Raw genomic sequence first — 25,035 nt, forward strand, 5'->3', positions numbered from 1 at the left:
CAGGCCTAGGCATGTTGTAAGTGGACAGGAACTCACATTATAGTGCAACATTGGTGAAAGACTGCAATTAGTTGAATGGGATAGGAGAATAGCTTAATCCTCTTCCCTAGTGTCAGGATTCCTATCCCGTAGCTGCTTTTAACTGTTTATAAAAAGGTCCGGAAAATCAGATGTTACACATGGTTTACCCTGCCTTTAGAACATAAATTGGATCTGAGAAGGAGGAGAATTTCATGAACCTGGGGTAGATTTAAAAGAATCCTAAAGTTCTATAGAACTTTCAGGTTTATAGGAATACATTTTTGTTGTTTTCTTAATCTTTTTATTTCTTAGCTTCCTTTATAAGGAAGTTCCATTGATTTCAGCAAGATTTATTTATGAATAAAATATGCCAAAGATGGTATCTGCAATTTTCAGTCTTTGACACATTTATTCTGAATCTGTGTCATTGATCTCTCTGCAATAGATAATTTCATCAATCTGTGCATGCAATAGATGTTACAGGAGAGTGAACTACCTCCATGAATAAAAATATACTTGCTGGTTCCTGCCAAGGAATTGTTTAGTCCATCTCTGCTCAGTTTTTTTAGATTTCCACTTTTAAAGTTCATTTCAACCCAGTTCAACATATGACTGTACATTTAAAAAACAACAACACCTCTCAATACTTTTTGATCACAATATGCACATTATTCTGCTCCATCTTTTTCCCAATTCTATTACACAGATCTTTCTTTATTGTTGTTATTGTTTTGATAGAAAAAAATGAATCATGTGCAAATCTTTTATATGCACTTTGGCTTCAAAAAAGCTGTGCTGATGCAGTGGTTAGAATGTGATATTGCTGACTGCCAACAGTTTGATCCTGAGCAGCTCAAGGCTGACTCACTCTTCCATCCTTCCAAAGTCAGTAAAACGAGGACCCAAATTGTTTGGGAGCAATATGCTGACTCTATAAACTGCTTAGAGAGGGCTGTAAAGCACTGGGAAGTGGTATATAAATCTAAGTGCTATTGCTATGTTCAACAAATGTCTAGTGTTTACAACTGTATTACTAAGGACATACCAATTTTAGATTCACATACATTCTGCCGGTGTTGACAAACCAAGGTAGAGGTTGTAGGAGGACAGCCATGCAGACTATGGAGGCAGAAAATCGGAAGTTGATGACTAACCCATTTTATTAAAAAGACATATGATGTTAAGAGCTGCAGGTCCCATCAACAGATGCATGTCCTTTTGAGCTCTTGATACTCTGCATCTGCTTTCTTTTAAACTGAGTAAATATGAATTTGTATTGAAATGCAGACTCCACAAGTTTCTTCACCCTCTCCATTATGGAGAAATATGCACTTTCTCTGGATACTGCTTCAAGATGAGAAACAGCCATTGGTTATTTTTACCTGCTCCTTGGTAAATGTTCCTGTTGGAAGCTTATGCTCCAGGTTTATCACAGCTGAATTTAAAGTATATCACAATGACCAGCTTGACTATAAACAGAGTTGCACATCCTTAGGCTTCAATGTATTATATCTGGATGCAGCCTCTAAAGCCTTCCTCAAATTCTCATCTTTGACAGCATCGCCCCATGCTACTCAGAAGCCAGGGGCAACTTTTAGTCCAAAATAAATTCTGCATCCATGCCTCAAATAGTAAGATGTAAACAAATGCTAAGACCTCCCCACCATGACTGCATTGTCTGAAGTAAGCCTGATAAAAGGTAAGAATTTCCTAGTAAAGCAACATAAGCAAGAGGGGGGCCAGATAAGGCTTTCCACCTACATGTACATGCTTAATAATAATTAATCATCATCATAATAATAATAATAATAATAATAATAATAATAATAATAATAATAATATCATAATCATCATAATCATAATAATAATAGTAATCATAATCATAATAATATGAGAAATAAAAACTCTATCTTATAATGTGTCTCCCATCCATATCAAGATGTTGGAAGTGAGTACTATTTGATCACTGCTATGGGAGGGAAGAGAAAGCTTGGCAATTTTACTTTACCAACCCACAACTGACAGTTTGTTACAGAGAAAGCTGCCACATCTAATTCTGTTTGTGTAGTCTCTTCATTTACATGAAAGAAGATAATGAAAATGAAAAAAAAAAAACAGGAGGAAAACAAGTTCAAATTACAAGCAGAGGCCAGCCAATTTGTTATTCATTAAATGCTAATGAACTCAGCCCTCCCCCTATGTTTTATTTAATACATTCTGCTTCAGCACACAAAAGTCTTGTCACCCTGTTATAAGCCTATGCATAACAGCAAATGTGTGGCCGCAACTCCTGAAGCATATTAGCAAAGACAACAGACATGAATAGCTAAAACATGTACGCAGATGCAGTTCAGAGAATTTGGTAAGGTTCTAGACAAGGATCCAGTTGCTTTGAAACACAATGACTGATTAGGTAAAAACACTTGGTAAGTATATCAGTAAGAGGTGGTGGAATCTTGAATCTGCTGGGAACTGTATTACGAGCCATCAGGAATAGATGTTTGCATGGAGAGACTGTGAATTCAGCTCTGTTTTGGATCACATAACATTCCTGTGCTAGACTTTGCTTAGAATCAGGCAAGAAGTAGCAAGGCTACTGGCACCCCCCTGTTATATGTTATGATGGAGTACAGATATTAGATATATCAAGTGCTGTGCACCACTCTCCACATAGATGGTTGTTGATAGATCCTCCACTGAACTCTCTAACTTTCTTCCAGAGCTTCTTTCATCATGAGTAGGGAATGCAGTTACTCGGGGAGGACAGCAACCAACAAAAGTTAGCTTAATTTCCTGTACAGATATACAAGAATGTGGGTCTGGTTACATAAATATTAAATTCAAGAATGATTTCCATATATATTACACATTATGCAGCAAAACAAATGCAGTCACTGAGAGTGACTGCTAGACAACCTGCAACCTGTTGGGCCATCATTTCAGAGATATTTTCTTATCTAAACAAAGAAAGAGAATGACCGTAGATGGCCCAAAAAAAACAAAAACAAAAAAACAGTAGGAGTGGGAATGACTTCTAACTTCCTGCTGACTTCCCCACTGAGTTTTCTTATAGGAAGCTGACTGGCAATATCAGAAATCCTCCTTCCTTCCTTCCTTCCTTCCTCCCTCCCTCCCTCCCTCCCTGTTATTCTGTCATTATCTTCCTTCCCTCTTGCCAATTCTTTTTCATGGCATTCATTGCTACTCTACCACGTACTGGTCTGCAGTACATTTATTGACTACTTATTCCTTACTGTTGATGGTTGATCCTAAAAATCATTTAATATTTTTATTATGATTTCTAATGCTAGTTATTGAACTGTTATCATTAGCTTGTCTTTTTTATATTTTATCTTACTCCCATATTTTTACTCCCTGCCTTTTTTTACTAAAACATGCAGATAGCTTTGCATTTTCAGATGTTGGGGTAATGTTATCAGTATAACACTGGTTATTCATATTTCTTCCTACAATTATAAAAACAGCCTCATTTTTCCAATCCAGTTTCCCTAAACCAAATATTTTGAATAAATAAAGAGAAAACATATAGCCTTATCTCACTCCTTTGCCAACCTGGAGCCAGTCTCTTTCATCATGTTCTGTCTGTACTGTGGCTTCCTGATTTATAAAATAATTTCTCAGGAGGACAATGATTCTCGTTTTTCTAATCACAGTCCACAGTTTGACATGATCAACACAATCAAGGACTTTTCTATAATCAATGAAGCATATACTGACTTCTTTTTGGCATTCTTAGAATTATAATAATTGGAATGTAATAGAGCTGGAAGGAACCTTGGAGGTCTTCTATCTAGTCCACCCCTTGCCCAAGCAGGAGAACCTATACTATTTTAGATAAGTCTCTTCTTAAAAACCTCCTGTGATAGAGCACCCACGATTTCTGAAGGCAAGCTGTGTCAACTCGTAAAACATTTTGTATACACGTTTTATAACAGAAAGAAGGGGGGGGGGAGTTTCAAAGAGCAGATGGCAGAGTAGAATCGAAAGTACATTCCATTCATATTTTCTTCAAACACTGATTAGATAACTGAAGCTTCTGCTGTGCAAAAAATCTAATTGGAGAGCATGATTGATGACTCTTGGCTATGGACATTTTTCATTGGATGATATACCCAGAGGGGTGGGGGGGAAAAGCTGGATCAAGGGTGACAGTGAATTACGTATCTCAGAGTTGGCTACACCCAGGTAAATGCCGGATGTAGAATGTTACCTTCAAATAAATCTTCTTCAGTTTTGGGAGTGTGGCTTGAGGCTCATGATTTAATTGGAGTAACTGCCGGAATCCTGACAAGCTGTTCCATTGGTTAATTATTCTCACTGTTAGGAAGTTTTTCCTTAATTCCAGGTTGCTTCTCTCTTTGATTAGTTTACAACCATTATTTTTTGACCTTCCCTTTGATGTTTTGTAGAATAATTTAACCCCCTTTTCTTTGTAGCAACCCCTCAATATTGGAATGCTGCTTTTCTCCACATTAAAATTCATTTTGTTGGATAGGGCCCATTGTTCAAATTTGTCAAGATCTTTTTGAATCCTGAGCTTGTCTTCAGGGGTATAGACTATTCCTGCCAGTTTAGTGTCAACTACAAATTTGATGAGTTCCTCTTCTATTCCCTCATCTAAGTCATTTAATATGGCTTTCTAAATTATCCAACATAATCATAAATACTGTCTTATGTTCTTCAGCTTTTTCTAAAGCCGGCTTGAACATCTAACATCACTTTCTCCATGTAGGTTTCTAATCTACACTAGATGATTCTTCACATTATTTTGTTAGCATGTGAGATTAAGGATACTGTATGATCATATCCCTACTGTGTTAAGTCTCCCTTTTTTAGTATTGGAATGTAGATGGATAACTTCTAATTGATTGGTCACTGTGTCATTCTTCAGATTTGCTTGTGTAACTTGGTTAGAACCTTTATAGTTTCTTCTTCTCTTGCTTTCCATATTTCAATGGGTATTCCATCAGCTCCTATGGCTTTTTGACCTAGTAGTGACTGGAGTGCTGATGTAACTTCATCTCCTAGTACTAGAGGTTCTTGTAAATATGGAATGTCTTCTAAGGTATTTTAGATGTTGATACCTCTACTGTATAGTAATTCAGTACATTCCTTCCATCCTCCTTTGAACTTCTTAGAATTGGTTTCTTTCTGTCAATTAGCATCTTTTAGCATATCAATTTGAGGTTGGAATTCCTTCTGAGTTCAGAAAAGTTTCAAAATATGTTTACCCTTTTTTCCCATGTCTGTTTCCATCTTCTATGGCTTTACAGATGTTATAATACTGCTTCTTGTCTTTTTGCTTTCTAAAACTTTGTTAATTTTTGTCAGTTTTCCTGGGTAATCAGATAGGTAACATGACTAGATGAACTAAATCTATTTCATTGTTAAGGTTACATTAACAAAATATTGCAAGTCTGAAAGTACAAACTTCCTGCCTCCATTTTTAACTGCTTGATCCATTAGAGCGAGTCCTTTCTAAAAAAATTTCTCTGACCGTTAAGCCATTTGGGGATCTAGCCTCTCTTGTCTTATTGTTTCCTAGGCAACATATCTTCCTCTCTTTCCCCAAGGTTATCCACACATTCCATTACGATCCCTGAGATTTTTGTCTTTCTTGGCTTTAGCTTCTATTCTCTTGTGGGCAATTTCCATGGTTTGTTCTGAGACTCAGTTTGATTTCTTCTGCATTTTCTGGCACTGTTATTTCACATTTATCCTTAATAGCATTTATTTATTTATTTATTTATTTTATTTGTTTTGTTTGTTTATTTTTTTTCAGTTCCTCTAGTTCTTTGACAATGAGGCACAAGGCTTCAAAATTAGTCCTGATGTTCTCCTCGAAAATTATGGCTAGAGTATACGTTCAATCATATTTCTTCTGCTTTAGCTTAAATTGAAACTTGGACATCAGCAGTTCATTGTAAGTTCTTTGATGGGCATAATTAACCCCTTCTACTGCCTTTTAGCAATAATATAGTATCTCTCTATGTCCACCTGTCATCTCTCTCTCTCACTCACTTTCTTGTCTGTCTATCTATCTATCTATCTATCTATCTATCTATCTATCTATCTATCTATCTATCTATCTATCTATCTATCTATCTATCTCTTCTACCTGTCACACAATCAAGCAATTAAAAATTCTAAATTCAGGAGGATATTCAAATAAGGAAAGGTCTGAAGCTTCCATATCCTTCGGTAGAATTATTTCTATGAACTTGTTGTCATCCCAGTTCGAGAATTGTGGTACGTACCTATTATACATACCACATCCAATGGATTTCTACAGCAGCAAAATGTTTATAGCCCCCTTTTGGGTTAGAAAGAGAACTACCCTGAACTGCATAGTTGAAGTCAATTTCATTTCTGGCCTGCTGAATCATAATTTGTTGCTGTGCTGCATGGCCCATTCCTGTTTAAAGGTAAATGGACATAATCACATTTCTAGCTAGAAATAATACGTTAAAGCATTTAGTATCTTTTTATTACATTAGTGAGATGAAGATTAATATGGAAAATTAATAATACAGCAACACTTCCCTGTTTTCAAATACAGGTATGTCATTCATGCCAGCAGGCTCTCATTTACTCCAGTAAAAAGCCACAGAATGAAATGCTGCTTCAAAAATGGGAAAGGTTTCTCCCCCCCTTCTTGTTATCATTTAATAGCAGAGTCTTTTAGAATGATGCTCCCAGGTGCACATGATGATGACGGCTGTCATCATCATCATCAAATTGAATCATTATAAATCAAATTCTGATTTTTATCCTTCATCAGGGTAAGAAAAAGGGAATCAAAGCAGAATTAGGAGAGTCATTAAAGATTCAGAACAAGAATCATTGGAGGTGGAACAAAGAAAAATATCTATTCTGTTTTTTCATTATTTGAAAGAGTTGTTAAAAGAGTTGGATCAATTGTCCCTCAAGGATTGGGAACATTGGTTTCAACCTGCAGATATTGCAAAGGAATATTTAGAATACAAATTTGAAAGACTAAATGTGCATGAAAGTAATAGTTCTCTAATTAGCATTTGTAAAGATTTAGAATATTCCATCCTTAATAGTTGTTTGTTTAAGTCTGAATTTTAATCATACAGTGATGTGGTAATTTTCAGATTTTTCTCTATTCATGGAGTTCTTGAAGTTCATAAATATAAATGGTGCTATTATCTGCACATCAACCACAAAAATTCAGTGGATGTCCACATTAAAAATTCACATATAGATAAATAAGAATGCTGCTTCTTCTTCCACTTTCCCAAGTAAAAAATATTTTTCTTTTTATCTATTACTTTATAGGCAGTCTAGCAACATGCCTGTAAAAAACCTCCTAAATACATTGAAAATTGATGACCAATCTTTACTAAATTCTGTGAATGCCAATTATTACTTCTTTTTATTTCAATAACATTTCTGCAAAGGCTATGTTCATGTTTCCATGTTTCCATAGGGCTTTTTCAAAAGTTGCTTGTTTCTCCATGTTTCCATAGGGCTTTTTCAAAAGTTGCTTTAATTACAGAGGTGTAAACAAAGAAGGAATATGGATTTTATAAGTCAACATGTGTTTTCAGTTCAGGCGCTATCTATGGCACAGGGTTATAGTAAAGATGCAAAGAGTACTACTTACTGTCTACATTGCATTGAATTCCTGCAGGAAAAGTAGAATGAAGATATAACAACACATAAATATGCTTTTTATATCTGCTTTATCCAAGTTGGTAAAAAATAACTTGTGATGCTTTGTTTAGAGGTACTTTTAATTAGAGTCTCCCCACATACATGTATAGACATTTAACTTAAAGTGACATATGAAATAGACCTCTCCTTGAATCAGTGCAAAGCTCCGTGCTTTTAAAATTTCGGCAACTCTTTAAGTTAAAATATTGGCAAAACTGGGGAACTTTAGGGCCATACTAGTAAAATGAGAGCCAGAGACTGAATTTCACATATATAGTACCTATTTTTGACATATAACATTTATATAGGTATTTGTATTTTGTTTAGCAAATGATAAAATAGCCTTCTCCATCATATGTAAGCCTCTATCAACAGGCTTGGCAGTTGCCTATCCAATATCAAATTTGTTGTCAAATACCTCATTTCTCACTTTTTATTCCGATCTTGAAGAAGTATAGGCAGGGGTGGGATTCACATTTTAAACAAACAGTTCTGTCGGTATGGCTTAATTTGTGGGTATGACTTGGTGGTCATGTGACTGGATGGATGTGGCTTGCTGGCTGAGGGTGACTTGGTGGTCACATGACTGGCTGGGTGTGGCTTGGTGCGTTCTAGGTGCTGGCCACACAGGTCCACCCCATTGAGCTCACTGCAAAGGAGGGACTTGCCCAAGCAAGTCTGAGTGGAGCGTTGCATCAGGCAATGGGGTGGACCTCCATGGCCGGCTCCTAGAATACGGCAGTGGTGCTGTGTTGGAGAAACAGAGCAAAGCTGGAGGTTGGTAATTTTTGCTGCAAGAAGCTTACAGCCGCCAATCTCTGGCTTTGCTTCACTTCTCCAATGCACCGCCGCTACCTCGTTCTAGGCATTGGTCATGCAGGCTCACCCCATTGCCTGCTACACCGTTCCTGCTTGGGCAAGTCACTCCAGTGCAGCGGGATCAATGGGATTGGAACTGCATGGCCGGTGCCTAGAACGTGGCCATGGCGGCATGTTAGAGACATGGAGCAAAGCTGGAGGTCGGCAATTTTTGCTGCAAGAAGCCTATAGCCACTGCATCTTTTTGCCACTTCTTTGCTGGCCAGAACAAAGCCGGGAGTGGTGGCTGGGGGATTCTCCTGCCAGCAAAGAGGTGGCAGTTGGAGGCTTCTTGGTGGGGGGATGTGGACACGGTGGGACTCGGCTGGGAGTCAGAAGGCAGCTCTTGTGCCTTGCCTGTCCCTTTTTGGTCATTCCCTTCACATTGAAATACCTTAAAGGGAGAGGCTGGGGCAGCTGCCTCCTGGGCAGCAGTGGATTGAAATGAAGGGAGGCAGAAAAGTTCACCCAAGTCTTCTCCTCCTTCTCGGGCATACACAGAGTGTGTACAATGCATCTCACGGTGCCACAGGGACTCGCCCATGTGCCATCTCCTTGCAGAAGGTCCGGGCCTTACGTGTGCACATGTGAGGTCCCAGGACCTTCTGCTAGGAGACGGCGCATGGGCTACCGGCTCGGTTCTGGCTGGCGAAGAAGCAGCATCTGAGACTCGCTGCCCTGTTCTTCTCACTGGGGTGCACCACATTGCCTGCTGTGCCAGAGTGGAGGTAGTTGCCCAGGCAAGTCCCTCCAGCACAGCAGGCAATGGGGTGCATGTGCATGGCCGAGATAAGGAGGGGTGAGGTGGGGTGGGGTGGGGCAGAGGAAGAATGCAGTCAGTGATTGTCGTGCATGCATGATAAGGACTGACTGGGCAGGGAGTGGAGAAGCAGGTGGAGAGGGGTGGGGCCAGCCAGGGGCCTGATTTTCTGGTTGTCCGAACTACCAGGAATCATAACAACTGGTAGAATCCCACCCCTGAGTGTAGGTAGATGTTTTATTTCACCAGTAATCCTGAATTAGGTTGGGAACCATTCAATTGGCAAAGAGAACTTATTTGATATGTCATTCTATGACTGTCAAGGAAGGAAAAAGGAATGGAGTCCCTGTGGATTTTACTCCACTAGTTGTTACCACCTATAGGTGGGGTGGCACCCATCTCTATTTCAAGGCTGTTGAGACAATGCTATCTGAAGATGTTTCCATGATCATGTCACCAGCATGATGTCACAGAGCAGTGTTTCCACCTCACCAAAGTGGTATCTATTTATCTACTTGCATTTGCATGCTTTCAAAATGCTAGGTGGGCTGCAGCTAGGCAAAGACGGACACTCACCCCATTGCACGACACTCAAACCTGAGTTGTTGTGCTATGGCACCACCTAAGACTGTCAAGAGGTGCATGAAAAATGAATCCTGAATAATTCTGCTAGTTCTACAATAACACGTATGGCTTCAACCCAAAAGTTCTTTGTTTGTTATCAGTCTGGAGAGTTCAGTGACGAAAAAGACCAGAAAGTATTGGTTGGCCCACAGTGATTACATCCGTTGATACACCGGTAGCTCAGTTTGCTTTAGTATTATAATAGCATCCTCAAGTGACAAATCTTTAATTTTGAGCATAGAAGAAGCATTGATATTCTATTCTTACCAGAAATAACAGTTCTGCTTCTTTGGTGTGAGCATTTAACTGACTTATACACTTGTTTGTCCCATCAGGCTAATCAAGATAAATGACCCTATATTTAACTGTCTTTCCCTGGGAGATTCTTCACTCTTGACAGATATTGGGAGCAGAGATGCAAACCAAAACTCACTTGTGTTTATCAAACCAAATCCTTCATTCAATTTAAAGCCTTGGATTTATCTCTAAAAGGTCCTTTGAAAGTGTAACTGATAATACAATATGTAATTTTAGTTGCCTTGTGTTTTCATAGAACTCTTCAAAAGCATATACTGTTTTTATCAGTATTGCCAGTAACAAAACTGGGCTACATTCAGTACAATTTTCTTAACAGCTTTTATATATTTGAGCCCTTGAAGGAGTTTTAACCAAATCATTTAGCGAGTGGTCAGTTTTTGGTATTCTCAACCATGCATTCAGATTTCTTAATGCTGTTTACATCATGATTTCATTCTTAAGTAGGTCTTCACATTCTCTCTCTTTTTTTTCCCTAGCAGTTGTTTAATAGTAATGGATCTTGTTCTTTTACTTGCTATATTGGCTTGTTATGGATCTGATTATAATCATTAGATAGAAGTGGTTCCATTGGGTACTCTTGAGCATTTGACACACTTACCCCATAATGGAAACAAACCTATATGTTATCTAATAATTCATAAGTAGGCTGATGCTTAAGTTCCCCTGTATGCTTCCACAAATCCACATACCTCTACATCTGTCAGCAACTCAGAATGAGAAATACAGGCATGGCTATTCTGATATGCCTCACAGAGCACAATGCAGCTACCTCTTCCATTTTCCAACATGCACATATTCTCAATTTTTAAAGGAGTAGTCTTCCTATAGATCCATTCAACATGACAGTCAAATGATTCCTTATTCCTTTAAAGAAATCCAAATAAGCATGTCTAAGTGCCTTATGGCACTTAAAGCAGGGGAAGAGAACTTGAAGAAGATGGGTGGTTTAGAAATATGAAATATAAATAAAACCTTATCTTGCCCATTTCAAGGAAAAGCTCTGGGGGGAAAGCTCCAATTTTATAGGGTTTGCTTAAACTGTAGACAGATATAAAGGGGATAAAGTTACACAGAACTTTACCATGCACCATTACTCAGAAATAAATAGCATGTCTACAGAAAAGTAAATCAACATTTTCACAACCAATCCTAAATTGTAAGTGGGAAAAAACTGGCTAGTTAATTAATTTGTCATTATCAAGTTGCCTTTAACTGGGGGCTAAATTATCATGCCTCCAGCAACAATACACATGCATACATATATACCCACCATACTATTCCTTTTTGGGGTAAGGAACATTGTAAATAAAACAGAAAATGAATGAAAAATGGTAAGCTAAAGGCAAGGAAATCTATATATATAAAAGCGAAATACCACTCACACATCATCACAAAATCTCCAGAACCGTAAAGCCCACAAACTTGAAATTTGGCATGTATGTTCCTCTTGGCTCACTAAGAAAGGATTTTTCAAAATGACCATCAGAGCATTAGTATTTCGTATATTATTATTAACACGGTGTGATGCTAAGGAGTTCTACTTCCCCTCCCCACCTGAAAAGAAATCTGTTCCAAATGCAAAACACAAGCAGAGGAGAGGAGTTTCAGTTTCACTTTTAGTTTCACAGCACCAAGCAGCTTTGGTACAGAAGAGTTGAGCTAAGCCATGCCGAGGCTCCTTGCTGTCTCCTTCTTGCTCACACAGCAAATACTGTTTCAGTTTCCAAACAGCCTTCAACTCTCTCACACACTAACAGGACGCTAGCTAGATGAATACCGATGGATGCTGGTAGGCAGAGGCAGAATTTTTCCCCTTTGTTTCCTTCCCAAAAACTAAGCCCAACACATAGTTTCATAGTGAAACACGGGTATTGAGCTAGTAAGACAATACAGGAGCTCATGGTAACCAAAAAATCAGGAGGTAACAGCTTTTTTGATTAATACATTTATTAAAAGGTGTAAACTTTTGTAAGTGGATGAAATGATGCTAACAGATTCTGCACCAAAAAGATACCAGCTTTGTCCTCACATTTATACCACAGAGGACCCAACAGCTATACAGGTAAGATTTGAAACGCCTTCAAATGTTCTTTCTAGAATGTGATGCACATCATCATCTGCCAGCAATCTTCCTTTGGATTCTACACAGGGCAAATGTGACAAAATTTGGGCAAAATGAATACAAGTTTGACACCAATATTCAAAACAAAAACAAAATAATATCAGAACATTTTAACATTCCAGGACATTCTATTGCAGGCCTCAAAGGTACCATTTTTGAAAAAGTAAGATTTTAACAGCGGGGGAGGGGCGGGAGAGGAAGAGGGAGAGAGATTCTGAACTCTTATACATCAAAAGATTTCAGACTATTTTAAAAGGTCTCAACAAACACAATGGGTTTATAAATACATTGGTCACATAGTATTTATAATCAGTCTCACATGTAATTTCATTTGCATAACTACCCTTTCTCTTCTTCCCCCCCCAACTAATCCCAATTTCAATCCTACATTACTTTATTCAGTCATCTAATGAAATAAGGCGCAGCTCTCCGTAGCTTGTCTTTTAGTAAAATTTGTAAGTTGGAAAAGGTGCTACCAAATTCCTCCTAATTTTGGACTTGAGCATAACCAAAATTAGTTCACACCTGATCCATTCACTGTAGGCAGTGGTGGGCTTCAAATTTTTTAACAACTGGTTCTCTGCCCAAAGTAGGCATGGCTGAGTGGTCATCTGACTGAGTGGGCATGGCCAATTCAATGTCACTTATGTTGAGGGGCGCTTTGCCTCTCCTGCCCTCTCCTGACCATGGGGTTGCTGCAATGGTCACAAGTGTGAAAAATGGTCGTAAGTCACTTTTTTCAGTGCCATTGTAACTTTGAATGGTCACTAAATGAACTGCTGTAAGTCAAGGATTACCTGTACAAAAATACAAAAAGCTTCTTTGCTTGAAAAAGCTGCCCTAAATACCAGTCATTAGATTACACACTGAAGATCAATGAGTCACAGCCGCCATGGAAACCTAAACCATTCTGTCTTAATACCTTCCTTTTCCTCAGCAATACCTGCAACCCAGAGTTACATATCAGGCAGGTTGCCAGAGCACATTGAGGAATTAAAATAGTTAAAAAAACAAGGATAACTATCAGCAGCCAAGTTCTCACTCACAAAGTGAAACCCTTTAGCAGAGAGGTCATTTAAGCTCCCCAGAAAGTGGGTGGGCATATTTGGGCTACAAAATGCCAAGCTAAAGAGACAAATTAACACATTAACATCTTGAGTGAGGGCTAATTTGATTCTGCCTTTGTTCAGACCTTGCAGCAGGGAATTTTTGCCTATGAATATAGCTATCCATCTCTTTATCTCTTAAGTGCTGACATCTTCTGTGGGCTATTAAGGAAGGTGGGGGCTGCTTTCTCCCTCTAAGAAAATATGTTTCTCCATTTCTCATTCAGGGAAATATATTCTTCCTTTTTAATTAATATTTCTCAAAATATTTCCTTCTTCTAGGAGAGAGGTGGATGCTATCTTTCTACAAAAATGGTGCCGTATTACTATGCCATATTATCATGATAGAAAACTAAAACAAATTGGAATGAGGATCCACTTACTATCAGTGAGCAATCATGTACCTTACCCACTCCAAAGCAATGCAAGAGACTCCTGTCCCAAGGGTGCTTTTTCAAGAGAGAACTGGACTTTCTGGAAACCAAGAAAGTCCAGTTGCCTCTTGAAAAAATCATCTCTGGGACTCCATGACTGAAGAATCCCCATAGACAAGAGACTCCTCTGCTCAGTGAACTGACAAAGCACCGTTTCCTACCCAGGAGAAGCAGTCATTAGATCCATTTGCACCACTTAAAGATACCAACTTGTCTCACTGACCTCACAAGATATCCTTAGGTAATCATCCAGAGTTAAGGAAAGAACACATGCCCCCAGAAAGGCAGTAAAAAAATCAGACAGAATGCCAAGCTTGCATCCTGCCTCTCAGCCATTTCTTCTATGGCTATACCAACCCTTCTGTAAATAGCTTTCCAGCTGTGTCGAAAGCATACTCCAAAAAGCTTAAAACAACTCTTTAAAAATCTTTAAGAAAGTTAAGCCCCAGGAATAAAAGTGTCACAAAAAACTCCGAGGGGGGGGGACTCCGGAGAAGCTCAGGCTACAGACAGAAAGTCTGGGCATACTGCCAAGAACCATTAAGGCTTACAATGTAACAAGCTTAACCCAGAAGCAGATTCTCAAAACACTTAAAGCAGCAGGGCAATTAAGATAAGGATTAGACTAGAAATACAGGCATACCAGAATATTTCCTCCCTGCCTCCCTTGTAGGTTAAGCCCTGTAAAGTGGGAAAAGATTTCTTCCAACAACAGGAACTGCTCAGAAAATATCAGGAGAACCAGTGCCAACTAGTCACAGCCCACCTCTGACTGTAGGCCTCTGCACCTTTCTGCGTTAACTTCTGCTCCCATTCAGCACTTCATCTATTGCCTTTTGTTCTTTAAATTGTCACCTCTCTCTTTTTGTCCACAATTCATGTCTATCCACAACTCCCTTGATTATTCTGCAATTCTATCTCATTCATTTTCTTGTGATTAAATCAACTTCATTAATTTCTTTCATGCTGTCATCATTCATTTTTTATTTGATCTGCATGAATTCATTTGGTATACTGCTTAAGATGCTGGCCTAGAAATCAGGAGGTTGTGAGTTCTAAGCCTTCCTTATACATGAAAGTTGGCTGAGCCACTTTGGGCTGGTCACTGTCTCTCAGCCCAACTCACCTCACAGGGTAATTGTTGTGAGGAAAATAGGAGGAAAGAATATTATGCTATTAATAAATAATTTTATTAAGACTTTTAAACAAAAAGAAAAGCAAACTAATGAAGACAAAAGAAATAAAAAATGTGAAAGAAGGGAAAAATAGAAAAAGTACAAAGTTCTTCATAGCACTTATAAACACAAATATACTGTATTTAAACTCTAAAATTACATATTCTTATTTCTATAATCTGGTCTAATCAAAAACATATGTCACAAGTTCATATTTTTCAAGTCCATAACAATCTTCAGGGTGGCAATAAACTTACATGTCTTTTCTCTATTAAAAAAGTTTCCAAGCCCTTCCAAGCCCCTTTCAACTCTGTTATTCTGCTAATTTACCATTTCAGCAAAATCTATCAATTTTACCAGGTATTCCTCCATAGTGGGTACTGCTGAATCTTTCCTTCTTGGTCCAATCAATAATCTCACTCCTCTGATCGTATAAAAATGATAAAACATTTTATAAATATTATCTTTGAGATTATAACACAATGTACATTTCAATCTTTTTAATTGTGTATTTTTCTATTGATTCATTTGTATATTATAACCAATATTCTTAGCTCGCTTTATCATACAGTGTTTAACCTGTTCATCCTGTTTCAACTTTCAATAAACATTTGTACATTTTAGCATTTTGTGATGTTTATCATCAATACACAATTGTATTTCAAATTCTGACTTACTTTGGTCCATTCCATAAGTCTTTGTATTCAGTTTAAATCTTTCAGATTACTGTTAATGGGGAAACCATTCACAACAATATATTTCGCTATTAATTGTTCTTTTGTTTTGATTTAAAATACCCCTTGATAATTTTCCAATAGATCCTGGTGTATCAACCATTTATCTTTATCTGCCAGTACTCTTCTATATTATGGATCTTAAGCTGAAATGCATAAAGATGTTTTCAGGCACAATCTAGGTTTGTATCTATCCCATATTCTTAGAAAAGGGTATTATTTATAAAAATAATAAAAATGTAATAACAAATAAATGGTTTATTGTGCACATTTGTAACATACTGCATTCTCACTTCACCCAATTTAGTTTAATATTGTTCCAAACATATCTAACCCCCACTTCCACTTCACAAAACTGAGGGATTCTTCATTTGCATAACTATTTTTACTTATTTCAACAAATATGCATCCCTGGCAACAGACCATGTTTTCCATTATGTTTCTACCAAGATTATTTACATATCTTAATTTTTATCCATCCATTTCCCATCTTTAATAAGCACTTCACCAAGGTACACAAATTCATCTACTTGTTCAAATTTATTTTTGCCATTTATGTATAGCATGCAATCATTAACTCAATTCTCCATGTCAAATATGCTACCCTATCTTTCAGATATTAGTTTTCACATCTGAATTCCTTCTTTCATCCCAGTCTACGTTTGCTGCAATATTTTGGGTTCCATTTAAAAACCCAGTATCATTTGCATTAAAAAAAAACCCTATGCATATATTCATATTCCAAACCAATGTACTATATTCTGCATAAATTTATCCTTTAAACATTAAGCAGTCAAGATACATCATGTATCCTTGACTTCTTGCTCAGCATAGAACTGTATGCTAAGCATTCCATTTTTTGCTCATATGTTTTACCTTTCTTGTTGTATTCACCATCAGAAAGAAGATAAATCTTCTGTTGATAAAAGAGGTGTCAAATCAGGAGTCCCTAGAGGGGATATATGGAAAATAAAAATAAGCAGAGTATGGGAGGAATTTAGTATAAAGATGTTTACTGTTTTTTACTTTAATGTTTTTGGCTGTTTGGAGCCAAGGTTTTTCCTAACAGGATTTTGCTTCAGGACTGCATTTTGAAAAACATGATGTTACCTACCAGGAAATTTGAAATGGTTGGTAGGTATACACCTAGCTTTGTACCTAATGAAATCCCTGCTATATTTAATTTGTAATTATTTTAACTTGTTTTGTTATATTATGCTAAAATCAAACCACCAACCAAAAATACTTGTGCACGCATATTTTAGTTATGATCACATGCTCAGCTGTGAGCTTGTGGTTTCTTTATTTAGGTTTTCCATAACTCTAGAGACCTGAATTTTATTTCTGATATTTCAACATAAGAATCTTTAGATCAATCATCAGAGTAATCAGAATCCTAATCAATAGAAACATCTCAGGGAGCTAAAGAAATTCCACTACTTTGTCCCATTGATATTTCAGGCCTGGCAATGCTCACTGTTGATGGGTATTTTAACCAACATTTTTTCAAATTTAACAGGGGTTGATTGCTTATATTTGGCCTAAGAGACCTTTAGTATCACAATGCTTTTAGGGCTAGAACAGGAATTAGGGCAAAATTGGTAAAAGTCTTGATTTGCTTAGAGTCAGTAAATTCAGTAAAATTGCAAATTACTTGCACTTTTTTTGGTAAAAGTTGGGAGGGGGCGGTGGAAAGAACAGAGCGATACAACCCACAATCAATATTGTCTCTGTGTCAAAAGCAGCAAACTATACACAAATAGCTTGTTTATAACTCAAAGAGAGCATAGAAGAAGGAGAAGCAGCATTGGCCTGCAATTACTGTTTTCTGTCGTGACCTGAATGTTATTTAATCTCAGTTGTTGTGTTTTGTGGATTTTTTTCCTCCCTAGCCCTGTTTAGGTCTGCATTAGCTATTTCTCTTCTGACCTTGTTTGCTGTCTTGGCTGCGATCATTGCCAACTGCCGTGCTGCTAGTAGAAGCATCTGCTATTCTAGTGACAGTTTTCCATGACAGATTTTATATAGACCCATTTGCCCTTCTCAATGCCTTTCAACAGCATATTCTCTCTGCGTTCAGTACTGAATCAGTCAAGTAATAATCACATATTTGCCACCATCATGAAAAGCAAAGAAATAAAATGGCCTGATTGTTCCTTGCCATTGATGATTATCACCTTAATTTATTCAATATCAATACTTGCATTAAGACAAAAAAGTAACACTGCATCCCACTGTCAGTCTCTGCCAAGAACTGGATACTTTGATCAATAAACCAGGCTACTCACACTTGCAGTTTTGAAATGGTAGAGTTTATTGCTGTATTCCCAATCGTGGCTAAGAGCTTCAACAACAAATGTCTGTGAAAAGTCAGTGTTGAGAGTAGGTAACTCCCAATGCTGTTTTATCCTCCCCTGCTCCTGTGCCTAGTATCCCTCCTTTTCCTAATTTCTTGCGCCACCACCCCATGCCTAATTAACCACACCTATCCATTTTCCCCAGTCCTCCCATCCTAATCCTGTGTCATTACCTCGCCCTTAATTAACTACACCCAACCAGCAATCCAGTGTTTACATCCCACCCCCCTACAACCCATCCTCGTAGTTGTTATATCACTCAACAAACAAAGCTGGCGCAGACCCGTGCTACAGCTGACCGAACCACCACACCCACCTAGCTGTCAACATCATAACGCATCTGAAGCCGACATTAACCCTGGACCCGCAGGAGAGCTTCGCAATGCCTCCTGCTGCACTGACAAGTGGCGGGGCTGAAAGACGTCGGCAGTTTCACGGCTCTACTCCGAAACTGAAACCATGATAGCGGGCCTGCCAACATGCTCCACAAGTCTTCTGGCAGTACTGTTGGGCTCTGGGACCTGGAAAAGCTGTTGAGCCCGACACCCACACTGGCTGTCACAAGAAAGGGGGGAAAATGACAGAAGGCTTCTGAATTGAGTGACCTCCTGAATGGTGCTGCACAGAGAAACATCTTTATATTAAACCTCAAAGCCCAATACAGAAGTCCCCTGATCTCTGGATAGTATCTAAAGTAGATGGAAAAAATATACTAGAAGCCATGGGTCCTTAGATTCTGGAAGCCGGGGACAGAACAAATCAAGAGGAATCGAATGAGAAATCTTCTCAAGTCTTTAGCATCTGATATTAGATATCAAACTGGGAAACTGACCCTTAGTTGGCAATCAACAGCTTATGGGCTAAGTTTGGCCTTCTATCTTATTCTTCTTTGAAATCCTTTGATGCGTGATTAGTATATGAATTATGATAGAGAGGGTATTGATTCATTTCCTTATTCACTCATGGTTTTGGTTCATTCTGGTCCAACATACCCTTTCTCAATTTAACTGACTCTGCAAGTGTTTTGCGAGGACATGATTTGGGAATAAGAAAAAGAATATAGCTCTTTAGGGAGAAAACAGTTAATCACATTACTTTCTTAGTCCCTCAAGTACTTTACTTCTTACTTCTCAAACTCTATACATGCTTCCTATCTAAACATCTACTGTATTTCCCTACAGTGTGTGCATGTTCTTAAATGATAACTTGCATGTGTGAAAGAACTATCACAATTAAACACTATTGACTGAATGTTTCTGTCAGCACACTCAACTGGCCATTTACTATAGATTCATTTTCTCCAGAAAGGTGGACTTCATCAAATGAAGAATGAAATTGTGGAAAAATCTAGAGCTCTTGATGCATCAGAATCTTAAATGGAATCCTAAGATTAGCCAGGGTTACAAAATATGAGCAAAATGACACATACACATAAGCTCTCTCTCTCTGTGTCAGACACATACAGTGATTTTTGCTATAAGAAGGACCAAGCCTAAAAATGGCAGTGTTGAGCGAGCAAGAAAAAATATTTTATTGCATCTGCAATAAAAGATTCCTTGATTGTATCTAGATAGCTGTTCATCATTTGCTTAAATACTCATGAAAGAAAACCCACTATGCTCAAAGCAATATTATCTTCTCTTGAAGCATTTGTTTTTCTTTAATCAAAATCTGTTTTCTCTGGTATTTCCATCTGTGCTTCTTGTTCTGCCCTCTGAAGCAATATTTACTATTTCTGCATAAGGTTTAAAAGTGTGAAGGCTCTGGCTCAATTTTTTTTTTCAACCTGTACTTGTCATTCCCCCCCCCCCCAAAAAAAAAAATATTATTCTGGCTTTGACCTTTTGATCTCTCATCTCTAGATACATTCCTGTTGATTCATTTTCTTAAAATTTATTCCTAGAGCTGGGTCTTGCACTTCAAATGTGACCCCAAAAAACTGTTATAGAGTAAACGCTAACATTTAGTGATGGAGCCACTGTTTCCTTGAAAACAAGCTAAGATCACATTTGATTGAGCTGCATTGAGCTGTTGGCTTATATTAAGCTTATGATTCACTAAAATTCCTTTAAATCCTTTACATTTGTACTTCTGCCAGCTGAAGTTTCTTCCAGCCTGTATTTGTCTCTGATTTTGTAAAAAAAAAAAAAAAAAAAAAGGGGGGGGGAGGATCTTAAATGCAAGGTTGCATTTATCTATGTTGAATTTTATCTTGTTAGTATTGATCCAGCATTAGAGTCTGTCAGGATTTTTTTAAACATTGATTCTGTTTTCTGTAGTGTTAGCTTTCCTTCCCAGCTTTGCTAAACTGCAACTTTCTTCATCTCCAACCTCCCTTCTCCTTTCCCTCTTCACCTGCACACAGGTCATTCATCCAGGTTATCCTGGACAATATAGGTCCTAACATACAGCTATTAAATAGGCTCCTGCATTTGTGCAATTATGCTGTTACAATCCAATCTACAGGGATAAATTTATAAATAAAAATTACATCCAGAGAAAAAAAAAGTATTTAGAAGAGTAAAGCTACCTTTATCATTGGCCAAGAGATGGCAGTATTAGGTTGATTTTACAATGCAATTTGGGGTTTTATTGTTAAACTGATTGTTTAGTGAAGGAACCCTGATTTTGGTGTGATTTCTGGATGATACCTGTCTTTAAATGTGCAGATTGATCGGGACAGATAAAGGAGATATTTTAATTCCCAGAAATAAAAGACAGGGTCGGGGGATGGTGGTTCTTCTTTCTTAGTCTTCTCACTTTTAGAAGACCAAAATTCTATCTCTTCCTCTTTTCTTCTGATTGTTCTGCCGTATCCTCCATCCATATAGTCCAAGCCAAGGGAAACAAGATCAAGGTTGCTCTCTTTTGGTCAATATAGCCCGTTTAACTTTCAGAAAGTTCTTCATTGTAGTTCTCTTCTCCAGGAGTCCTTGCAGAAAGACAAGATATTGTCAATATGATTAAAAGTTCATTGTAACATCAGAATCCAAATTCCATCCTCACATACTTGAGATATCTCACTACAAGTACAGAAGAGAAGCAGTTTCCATTACATTACAAAAATTGTTTTTGTTTTTTGTTTTCATTTGTTTCCCACTGTCTCTGTACCTGGCTATCCAACCTCATCAGTGGTGGGATTCAAATTTTTTTTACTACCGGTTCTGTGGGCATGGATTGGTGGGCATGGCAGGGGAAGGATACTATAAAAGCCCATTCCCACCCCACTCCAGGGGAAAGTTACTACAAAACCCCATTCCCTCCCCACCCCACTAACCTGCTTTCCAGCTCTCCTGTGCAGGGCAACAAAAGACCCAGCCGATCAGCTGGGACTCAGGAGGCAGAGAATAGATGGGGGGGGGCAAGTCAGAGGTGGTATTTGCCGGTTCTCCAAACTACTCAAAATTTCTGCTACCGGTTCCCCAGAACTGGTCAGAACCTGCTGAATACCACCTCTGATCCTCATTTCTTCACTGTTTCCCGTTATATAATCTTTCTTCTTCTGTCTATTCCTTCTCTTGTACTCTTCCTTTCCTTTCCTTTCCTTTCCTTTCCTTTCCTTTCCTTTCCTTTCCTTTCCTTTCCTTTCCTTTCCTTTCCTTTCCTTTCCTTTCTTTCCTTTCCTTTCCTTTCCTTTCCTTTCCTTTCCCTTCCTTTCCTTTCCAGCTCAAGTGCCACATTAGGTCTATATCTCATATTATCCCCTTTTCTTATCAGAAAGACTTATCAGAAAGGTTCCAGGCAGCAATTTTAGTAACTCCCTTGAATTCAGACTCAGCATTCACCACTGCAGCAACACAGCTTCCATCCTCCTAAGCTTGCCATCTGAATGCAGCACAATCCTTCCAACTTGTGACATGATTCTACCAATTCTCATTGTTGATTCCCACATTTCCTATAGAGTGAGGTATCCTCATGGGTCACTTATTCTCATGTACTTTTGCTTGTCCTTGAGTGTGCAGCTTTTCCCACCACTGAGCCATGGTGGCACACTGGTAAGAATGTAGTACTTCAGGCTAGTTCTGCTGACTGCCACAAGTTCGGCAGTTCAATCCTGACCAACTCAAGGTTGATTCAGCCTTCCATCCTTGCAAGGTCAGTAAAATGAGGACCCAGATTGTTGGGGACAATATAATGACTCCATAAACTGCTTAGAGGGAGCAATAAAGCAGTGTGAAGCGATATATAAGTCTAAATGCTATTGCTATGTTATTTATTGTTTTATCATAAAAAGTAAAATACAAGACAAGAAAAACAAACAAAACAAAAGCATACATTCAACACTAACAACTTAAAAATAGTGTACAAAAAAGAGAAAAAAGTGATCAAATAAATGTAACATTTAACATGTAGGATCCACCCTGTTTGGGTGCTTAAAAGAAAAGAAAAGAAAAAGCAGTAAACTCTCCTCCTGTCAACAGATTAAGCCATGGGTGTCAAATTTGTGGTGTCATTTTGCCGTCATCTGATCCAAGCTCTGTAAAAGACCTTGGAATACTCACCTGTAATGATCTAAGTGCTAGAGCCCACTGCAACTACATAGCCAAAAAGGCATTAAGAGTTGTTAACCTAATCTTACGTAGCTTTTTCTCTGGTAATATCACACTACTAACCAGAGCATACAAAACATTTGCTAGACCAATACTCGAATACAGTTCATCAGTCTGGAACCCACATTACGTATCTGATATTAGCACAATTGAGAAAGTCCAGAAATATTTCACAAGAAGAGTTCTCCACTCCTCTACACGTTGTAGAATACCTTATGCCACCAGACTTGAAATTCTAGAACTAGAAAACCTTGAATTACGCCGTCTTCGGTCTGATTTAAGCATGGTATATAAAATCATACATTGCAATGTCCTACCTGTCAATGAATACTTCAGCTTCAACCATAACAACACAAGAGCACACAATAGATACAAACTCAAAGTTAACCGCACCAAACTTGATTGCAGGAAATACGACTTCAGCAATAGAGTGGTCAATGTCTGGAATACTCTACCCGACTCTGTAGTTTCTTCCCCAAACCCCAAAAACTTTAACCTTAGACTCTCTACTATTGACCTCACCCCTTTCCTAAGAGGTCTGTAGGGGGGTGTGCATAAGCGCACCAATGTGCCTACCGTCCCTGTCCTATTGTTTCTCTTATTCTTCTTTTATTTTTCTTATATGTACCCATTTCATGTATTCACAACTATGTATACACTTATACTTATTATCTTGTAAACAATTGGCAAATCAAATAAATAAATAAATAAATAAAACATTTTTCCCCTTTGCAGATCTGGGGTGGGTGTGGCCTATGCATGACGCATCTGGCCCATGGGCTGCCAGTTTCACACCCCTGGGTTAGTTAAACATTACAATAATCTTCAATTCTCTCTGTTAACGTCCACAAATGTTTTCCAGTCTCTTATGAAGCTGTCTACCTCTAGTCCATTATCTCTAACCAAAGCAGTAAATTTCGCCATCTCAGCTAATTCAGTCAATTTCAAAATCTATTCTTGTCAGCTTCTTGAGTATTAAGTTCTTTTCTAATTTTAACTTTTGAAACTTTCTTCCTCTCTTCTTCCCCTCCTCCTTCCACACCATATCTGAAATTTACTAACGCATGCCCTTGGCTTCGTCCTATATGAAGGACCATATTACAGCCATAGTGAACCACTGCAATAATGTTCTCAAAATGCTCAGCTGAAAAGTTTTGCAGATGGGCAATAAAGAGCCCAGTCTAAGTTCTGCACCTTTAAAAAATGGGCTAGGGGTTCAGTAAATAAACAAAACAAAATCTGATTCCCCTACTGCAAAAAAACATACCAATTGCAGTGTGTTTTGGAGCTGTTATGTGAATTTTATAGTCATATCTTTTCTCTGTTAGTTTCATTATTGTTATGCTGCTATAGCTTTAAGGAAAAGCAGTTTTCTCATTTCTCCCTGTTTTACTCATAACCATTTTGAATTTTTTAAAAGGAAAAGTCTACCTCTCTGTTATCATCCTTGCTCCTGTATCTTTGAATTTCTTTACCTGCTTTCACAGTTATTTCAATGTATCCTCAGCATTACTGGATCTTTTCCACCACTGAAGAAATTAAGCCTCTCAGATGGTGCTCAACTAAGACTGATTTTTATCTGATCATGAGCAGACTTTTAAAAAAAATCTTTCTGTTTACATGCCTCAAGACTTTCGTTAAGTGCGTATATCTCAATAAGTACTGCAGATCATTGTTTCAAACCCATGTTCTTGATTGCTGCTAATAGCTTAACCTCTTGACCACTAAAGTTCCAAGTGACGTTATTTCAGCTATTTACTCTCTTTTCTTTGCATTGTCCTATTGATTTAAAGTGTACCCATATGCAAAAAAAGTATCAAACCTGCAATGAAATGCTGCAGGAGAAAAGGATGCAGCAGGCCAAAGAAAGAGTTGTCTGTGCTATAATTGTCTCCCAATTTTGGAATTTAAAATAAAGCATCATCACTCTTTGTCCTGTGTGGAAATGTTGCTAATTTCCTTAGCAAGATGTCCTCACTAATTAAACAATATGAAGTTCACATCTTCTAGGTTAATGAAAAATCTCCTCCCATATATAAAAAATGCCTCCTGCTCTTTGTATTGTTCATTAATAATCCAGGTTAGCTTTATAATCTTTTAGAAAAAATGATCAATGTTGCTTAATCAATTGTTCTCTCTAATAAAGAATTAGGAATTGAAGCACCTTCATTAGCCCTACTTTTAATTGAGACATAATTACTGCATTATCAATGTATAAATAGTGCTTATGCACAATTTTAGATAATATCAATCATCAAGTTAGTATAAACTTAAA

This window comes from Notechis scutatus, chromosome 1 (assembly GCF_049901735.1).
Source record: "Notechis scutatus isolate UNSWTSFEM ecotype Mainland chromosome 1, rNotScu1.2, whole genome shotgun sequence".
In the NCBI taxonomy this organism is placed as follows: Eukaryota; Metazoa; Chordata; class Lepidosauria; order Squamata; family Elapidae; genus Notechis; species Notechis scutatus.